Source organism: Cupressus sempervirens, chromosome 3 (assembly GCF_028749045.1).
Source record: "Cupressus sempervirens isolate cs-2001-9-10 chromosome 3, ASM2874904v1, whole genome shotgun sequence".
Taxonomy (NCBI): domain Eukaryota; kingdom Viridiplantae; phylum Streptophyta; class Pinopsida; order Cupressales; family Cupressaceae; genus Cupressus; species Cupressus sempervirens.
Window position 1 is genome coordinate 698,576,161 of NC_143120.1, and position 9,080 is coordinate 698,585,240.

Sequence of the window (9,080 nt, forward strand, 5' to 3'; positions counted from 1 at the left end):
CAAGTCTCATAGGAATGAGCCTATCAACTCAAAAATAGAAAAATAGGAAAAAAATAATAATAATAAAAATAAATAAATAAAAAAAACATTACAAATCTATTATGCAAAGATTCTTAATGAATGGGCACATGATAAGAACATACCTCTTGTTTAATTAGTGATTCAAAAGAGCTCTTCACAAAAGAAGATATCAACCAAGATATAAGAAACTGGGCAAGTGGTAAATCTCAATATCTTGGTGGGCTACAAGGTGAATTTTTAAATGGAGAAGGGAGTTTCTTGCTCCACACATTTAAGAAGTTTTTTTTAATAAAGCCATTCAAAGTGGATTATTTTTGGTGAGCTACAAGATGAATTTTCAAAATGGGGAAGGGAGTTTCTTGCTTCGCACATCAATAAGTTTTTTAACAAAGCCATTCAAAGTGGATTTTTTTGGTGGGCTACAAGTTGAATTTTTAAAATAGGGAAGGGAGTTTCTTGTTCCACACATTAAGAATTTTTTGAAAAGGCCATTCAAATTAATTAATTTTTAACATAGCTATATTCAAAGCATCTTCTTTTAGCAAAGCCACTCAATGTGGCTTTTTGGTTGAATTGACATCATGTGCAGCGATTGTGCTTAAAAATTGTGTGAGATTCTTTTATCATCAACATTTTAGATCACACTTAAAAGATCATAGAGTGATTTGCAACATTGATTATACAAATATCTCACATAGTTGAAGCCATAAGCAACATTTACAATTATCATGGACTGTGAAAATTTATTGTTGTTGATTCCTTTTCGCAAAAGTGGAGACACTAATTATCTTTCTACCATACTACTATGATCAATCCTTTATTAAAGTGCTTTTTGGTAGCATGATAGAGCTTATAATCAATAATTGGGTGCAAAGAGAAGGATAAAGAGCCAAAGGACAAATAGGTATCAAACCAAAACACTCAACAATTGACCATTGCATCACTCTTAGATATACTTCATTGAGAAGGTTCGAAACATAAGGGGAGATGACTTTTCATTGCTTCATTGGTTTCAAGAAAGATTTTCATACATTTAAATCCCAAGAAAAAAATTTGGAGTGAATGGAGGAAATTGAGATTCTTAATGAGATTAAAGATGCAATGCATGAACTCTATGATCAAGGTATATCTAAAATTAGAACAAGGGAAAGGACGCCTGAATGTTTTGGCGATAACATTGGTGTTTAGAAAGGGTTCCCTCTTTCCCTAACTTTGTGTGGTCTGCACATTGATAAACTTGAAAGCATGACTCAACAAAACTATTGAGGAGGGTATTCAACTTGCAGGGTATGTAGTGAAGCTACTTTTATATGTAGATGATCTTGTTTTAATTGCAAAAACTTTAAACGATTAAAGAGACCATTTGGAAGCACTTGAATTTTTATTGTAAAGATATCGAGTGCAAGTAAACACTACCAAGACAAAATTTATGTTTTCCTTCTTGAAAAGATACAAACAACAAATTAACTTCATCTTTGAAGGTTTTCCCTTTGGAGATAGTGGAAAATACATATGCTTGATAATTGATTTTCATAACTAAGCTCAGTTGGGAGACTTGTAGGTTTGAAAAGATTCAAGGAAGGTGGAAGATTCCTTATCTATTGCAAAATATAAATAAACAAAATTAGAAGATTGGAAAACCACATAAATCCTTTTTGGTTTATTGCCTACACTAGGTGAGATTTGGATTAGTTGCTTATTAAACCACTAGTGGAGGCAATAAGAGAGAATCCAGAAACATAAAATAATTATAAGCCTCAAGGTCAAGTTAGTAGTCTTGATTCTTTTGGTAGAAGTGGAATATTTTCAATGAATATTTGAATATTATTTTAAAATGTCAAAAGCATGGCGTATCTTCATTAATCGTACACCTTTAATTAGAGTGTCCAATCTCACACTCTCTTAGCTTTTATTTTAGTATTTCCCATTCCTTATGCAATATAAGACCCAAATATTGATTTAAACTAGCACTTGCACCAGAAAGAGGTGCAAGAGGTACGCCGATAGGTATTTAATTTGAAAGTATAATTGAACTTTTGCATGGTAAAATTATAGAAAGCAATCTATTAAATAGTAGCGTCAAATAGAGTTTGTGATTGTTGTAGGTTCTATGAAAGCATTGTACTAAAATACATGAAAAAAATTGTTTTATTCCTAATTACAAATTGTCTCCACTTCAAAAGGTGAAAAGGGAGCTTCCTCATTCTTCTAGGACCCCTAATCGGACACATGAGTCCTTTCAGTCCTGGAGGAACAAATGGAAATCTACCTACAAACATTTTTAGCTTTCCACAAGTTAGTGAACTACCTACAGGAGGAAACTACATTTAAATGAATGCCAAACAGTATAAAAGAATAATCAGACAGAGAAAGATATGAAAGATTAAATATACAAAAAGAGGGAAACTCACAACTATACTTCTAGATACCACATGTCCCAGACAATACAAAGATGGGGGAACAGAGTTTGAGGCCGACTGAAATCTCCAAAATAGTTAAGTAGTTTAATGATATCAAAGGTAAAGGGAAGACAAATAATTCTCAAGCAATGGACATAGTGGAGGATGGGCTGTCAAATAATTATAACCCCATGAGGACACCCATGACGTGGTACCCATACATCTTTGTGAAAGACTTTGTAGCTATGAAGGAGAGGGTGTGGGCACTTGAAGAGAGGAGCCAAATAGAAAGTATAACAATATTGTCAACAATCATATTTAGAATGTATTTTCTCAAATATATGTTTTTCTCTAAAGATTAGAACTTAAATATTTGTAATAGTTTGATCCATCATATTGAAATTTTAAAGCAAGAAAAATCCCACATTTTCAAAGCTAGACAAAAGTCAATTGATTGATATGAAGTCACAAGCATAGACTTAATATCTTTCAAATGAACAACTTGATAAGAACTTACTAAGGTTGTTCGAGGTCTTCTTAAATATTATTTTGTAGGAACATCTTCAACACCAACGATGGATTTTGTAGACAAAAAGTTATTGGTACATTCTATTTGATAGATAACTTTTTTATTTCATTCTTTCAAAACTAGATCAAATGTAAAAAGAAAATGTTAAACTCATGTGCATGATTAGAACCTTCTCTCTTGTTATTCATTTGTAATGTATACAATCAATACTCATCCATGGTTGTACTTGACCCCACATAAAGGAAAAAGAGTAATGGTGCTTCTATGTTTTATTGTGTGTTTCAATATAGAGAAACAATATTTCTTAAAAATATTTTAAGATTAATACTTTATGGTAAACTTAATGTAGAGTGAAAAGAGTAAAATTTTTATATCAAATCTACATTTTATAGTATATTTTTATATTTATATAACTAACACCATCACACATAATTTATTCAAAAATATTATAAGTGAAAAGAGTGAGGATTTTATAACTTCAAATTTAGTGAAAAATATATATTAAATTTACATTTAACAATATATTTTGATATTTATATAGCTAATATCATACTTACATATCTATATTGCAAATATAATTTGGATGCTCCATTGCCTCTAAGTTAAATTTTCATTCTTTTTCCAAATAATATATCTTATTAAAGTATTACATAATTTAAACACATTACAATATGTAAATTTAATTAAATATAAAAATTATTTATATCAAGTTTGTAAAAATATTATATTAATGAAATATATTTAATTAATGCAATTGATGCTATGTAAGAATTTTTATTAACAAGGTATTTTTTGATCATATATTTTCATTTTATTATCATTAATTATCATGATAACCACAAATTTAATAGGTAATGGTAATGTGTATCAAATAATAATGGTTTATACCATATTGTCTATGTAGTTAATGAAGACAAGAACATAAGAAACCTAAAACAAGAGACCTAAACCACATAATTGCTGTAGTTAATGAAGATGTGAATACATTTTCTTTTCTTCTCTTTTCTTTATACCATTATATTTTGTAAAAAATACAAAATATGATCACCTATTAGCTAAAATGCTATTGAATGTCTAGTTCTATTGAACTAAATAATGTATAAAGAAAACCTAAAGCTCTTATTGTACTTGCCATAGGAAAATACTATTGCATTCACCTCTATTCAATTATTCAATAGTTTTGTACAAACAAACCACTCACAAGTATTTCTTCCTCATTTGAAAGTTGAAATAAATATCCGTTAATTATAAATGTTATATAAATAAACTATTCTCATTATGATTGCTCAATCAATTTGGGACCCCTTTATTGGAGCCATCCACCATATTCATTTTTTTCGGCATAATTTTAGAATACAAATTTAAACCATTGCAAACATAGTAAATTAGTATTCATTGATAATTAAATTTAATTTTGAGTTAATGATGTATTTCATAATTTTTTAAATGTATTTTAGATGATATTTAATATAATTTGTTAAACAACATAATATTTTGAATATAATAAGTATAAATATAATTTTATTTTTATATTAGTGAGCTCAAAAATATTTCAAAATTAACAATAAGAAAGATAATATTTTTGAATAATAATAATTTTTTCAAAAATATTTTTAATATCTACTTTGTTTATTTTTTATTATTAACAAATATAATTTTGAGTAGAATTTAGAATTTTTCTATAAATTTGCATAAATATTTGAAGATAATCAAATAAAAAATATGTAATCAAGATCTAACTTTCATACAGATAACATATATGAATTATATTTAATGATTACTTTAATTTATCTTACAAAATACAAATATTAAATTTATTTTGTTCATATTCCATCAAGTTAGTTTGGAACAATAATTTTTAAAAGTATTTTATTTAGATTGACTAAAATAATTTATGCATAGGTGGAAATAAATTCTTTGGTGCCATTTTTTCTCATTCATTAGAAAACTTGAAAATCTTGGAGTCATAGTTCAAGAACCAAATCAAATTTAAATAAAAGGACTTAATTTTTGTTATTTCTCTTTAAATGTAAAATAATTTATTTCAAAAAAGATAAATAAATTTGAATTATAAAATTAAACTTAAGTCAAACAATTGGCAGGGGTGTTGAATCTTTTGAGCCGTACTTGATTTTAAATTATTTTATTTTCACAATCGTAAGAATTTGAGCTAAGAATCTTGCTTTTGAACGTTGTCGAATGTAGCAATGAACAGTATGAGGCAACAACAATGACTATCCAGGCAATAGGATCGACTGCCTAGGTATGCCCCATCCTCATGCCCTCTAATGCATGGCATGGGATCTTGCGGCCGTACTTTGACGGAGCATGACATACAAAAAACACGACAAACCCTTTACTGTGGCGCTTTCTTTCTCACCTCATCATTCCATTGGCATTTAAATCTAATTTAATATCATTTCAGTCTTTTACGGTGCAACAATCTTGAAGTTCATACCTTCATATTTAGTTTTACCTAAATGTAGATGATGTCAATTCAATGATTGTAATAGATTTCTAAAATTATAATATTTTAATTTTAAAAGTTAGTTTAAATATATATAAAAATATTAAAAAGTATATATATGAATATAAATTTTCATAAAAATTGATATCACTTTTGTATTTAATAAACTTTTATTTATTTTTTATTTATTAAAATCTATAAATTTCAAAATTTTTAAAAAATATTAGATTGTAAATTAATTAATTAATTAGTATATTTAATTTTAAAAAAATAAAAAATATAAATATTAGTATAAAAGATTTAAAAATATTCTATAATGCAAATAAATTATATGTGATAAATCCATTTATTTTTAAATTGAATTAATTATTTATTAGTATATTTCATTATTTATTTTTAAATATGTAATATAAATATTAGTACAAAAGATACTTAGAAATTATTATTGAGCTCCAATTAAATTTTTTATATATGCTAAATTAATAACAAATTTAATTTAAAATAAATATTTTTTACTATAAAATAAATAAAATATTACAATAGATTGTGTAATTTTGTTATCACATATCTACTTTTTTTTATAGATTGTGAAAATTTAATATTGTGATTAAATTTTTTAAAATAATATTAAATTTGACTTAATGAAAATATATAATTTAAATCCACTACTAAATATTTTATGTAGGTACCAACAAGAAATAGAGTCCAATTTTTCACCATTAATTCTCTTTTGTGTGTATAGAATTTTCTATAGTTTGATATCATATAATTATATGTAGGGTACCAACAAGAAATAGAGTCCAATTTTTCACCATTAATTCTATTTTTGTGTGTATAGAATTTTCTATAGTTTGATATCATATAATTATTTTTAATAAAAATAAGTAGAAAAAAAGAACTATTAAACTAAGAAGAAAATATGTTATTTCAAGATTTTGCACTTGTTTTAGGAGAAATTAATTGCAAAATAAAATAATTAATAAATTTTTAAAAGAAATTGCCCACTTTATATATATTTGTACAAAATTTGATAATGTGATTAAATTTAACAATTGTGAATTAAATTTTCACAATCTATAAAAAACTTAGATATATTATGACAAAATTATACAATCTATTGTAATATTTTATAGCAAAAAATATTTATTTTAAATTAATTTTTTTATTAATTTAAAGCATATATAAAATTTTAAGTTAGAGCTCAATAATAATTTCTAAGTATCTTTTCTACTAATATTTACATTACATATTTAAAAATAAATAATGAAATATACTAATAAATAATTAATTCAATTTAAAAATAAATGGATTTATCACATATAATTTATTTGCATGATAGAATATTTTTAACTCTTTTATACTAATATTTATATTATATATATTTTAAATAAATTAAATATACTAATTAATTAATTAATTTACAATCTAATATTTTTTTGAATTTTTAAAATTTATAGATTTTAATAAAATAAAAAATAAAAAAAGTTTATTAAATACAAAAGTGATATCAATTTTTATTAAAATTTATATTTATATATATTTAAACTAACTTTTTAAAAATTAAAATATTATAATTTTATAAATCTATTGCAATCATTGAATTGACATCATCTACATTTAGGTAAAACTAAATTTGAAGGTATGAACTTCAGATTGTTGCGCCGTAAAAGCCTGTAATGATATTAAATTGCATTTAAATACCAGTGGAATGATGAGGTGAGAAAGAAAGTGTCGCAGTAAAGGGTTTGTTGCGTTTTGTTGTCTGTCACGCTCCGTCAGAGTACGGCCATAGGATGCCATGCCATGCATCGGAGGGCATGAGGATGGGGCATACCCAGGTAGTCGATGCTACTGCCTAGGTAGCTGTTGCCATAAGGTGATAGTAGAAGGTTTTTTCAGGGAAATCACAGGCGAAGTTGGCGGAAGGAAAGCTGAAATATACCAAACATGAAGGAATAAAATGGGACCCTCACAGAATTTCTAATTTACAGAAACCCTATAACAAGCGGCCTATTTCGTCAGAGCAAAGATTTTACAGATCTGAGGGGAAACAAGAACATTGTTTCCCTTGTAAAACCCCATCAATGGAGGTGAGCCATGTGTGTGCTCCCCAGGTGCCTCGTAATACATCTTAAATTGTTTGTTAGTCACTTTCACTTTGATTTTTTTGTGTTGAACTTCATATCTCGTCAAGTTTTAATTCCTAGTTGTATGCCAAAACAGTCGAAAAAAGCAAAATCGATCTTGCAATCTTGCTATTTTGAAGCACTTTGTTATCGTTGCCATTTACAGTGGACCCACAGAAGAGCTCCATGAAAAACGTCACCCGTCTATGAAGAATCTCTTCAATTGAAGAAGTCGAAACTGATCTTTTATTGGTAAGAAGTATAGCTACTAGAGATCATGAATGATCCATCCTCATAATTAATAGACTGGTGCGTGAGGGGCAATGGTTGGTCTAGAATGTCAGGAATCTCTATATCCCCTTCCAACATCTTGACAACCTTGACAATGGTAGGCCTGAAAGCCACCATAACATGCACACACATAATTCCCACAAGAACAAATCTCTCCATGATACTTGCAGGCCCACTTTCCCTCATCCCCTTCTCCACCACTTCGATTTCTCTGCTCGCTTTCACAAGATTCCACACCCAATCTGTCACCAGATAATCAAAAGCATTCTCCACAGAAGTATCCAGAGCCCTTCTGTCGCTCATTATCTCCAACAAAACCACACCAAAGCTATAAACATCACTCTTTTCCGTCAATTGCCTGTACAAAGCATACTTTGGAGCTAGGTAACCATGAGTACCTGCAACTCTTGTGGTCAGATGAGACTCCCCTTCCACGCTCATTCTAGCTAGTCCAAAATCAGAGACACAAGCACTCAAATTGGCATCCAACAAAATATTCATCGCCTTAATGTCTCTGTGATAAATCATAGGCTAAACACCATAGTGAAAATAAGCCAACCCTTGGTTGTACCGAGCACAATATTCTTCCTCTATGGCCATGACAACGGTAACTTGGATTCTCGCCCAAAAATGTGATCATACAAGTTACCATTCAGCAAGAAATCATAGATCAGAAACCTCTGGTGCCCTTCTAGGTCATCGTTGGCAACACAACAACCTCTCAAAACTACCAAATTTTTGTGCCTAATGTTGTTGATAATCTTCACTTCATTCAAGAATTCTACGTCTACTTCCATAGAGCAATTTTCAATTCTCTTTAGGGCAATGACCTGACCGTTAGAAAGCATTTTATCCGTGGGCGTGATTCAAAATCTAGCAAATTCCAAAAATTTTGAATGACGTGAGACAAAATTTGAATGGTGTGAGACAAAACCTGGTTGGAGTGAACTCCAAAAGAAAGCCTATCGGCTAATTATGAGTCATATTCCACTTTGATACATTGACACTTTATTCTTTGGGCCCTTAATTCTAAGTGTGCTCTTTATCTTATACTATTCTATTTTTTTAATGCCTTGCCCCATTTAAATTTTGAAGACAGGTTTGCAACATATAAATATAACTTTTTTCCAAAAAAATGTATTTCGGGCATGTAAACCCTATTATCTCACATCCCTAAAAATTCAAGCCAATTAAGTCAAATTTACTCGAGGTGACCTTGACCTTTGTTTTTTGGCTGAAATTCTGGG

General features: G+C 28.4%; 1 pseudogene; it reads right to left on the minus strand.

Annotated features, from left to right (window-relative positions):
- Positions 1 to 7,363: 7,363 nt before the first annotated feature.
- Positions 7,364 to 8,681, minus strand: LOC149568658 (putative receptor-like protein kinase At1g11050 pseudogene; annotated as a pseudogene).
- Positions 8,682 to 9,080: the final 399 nt, after the last annotated feature.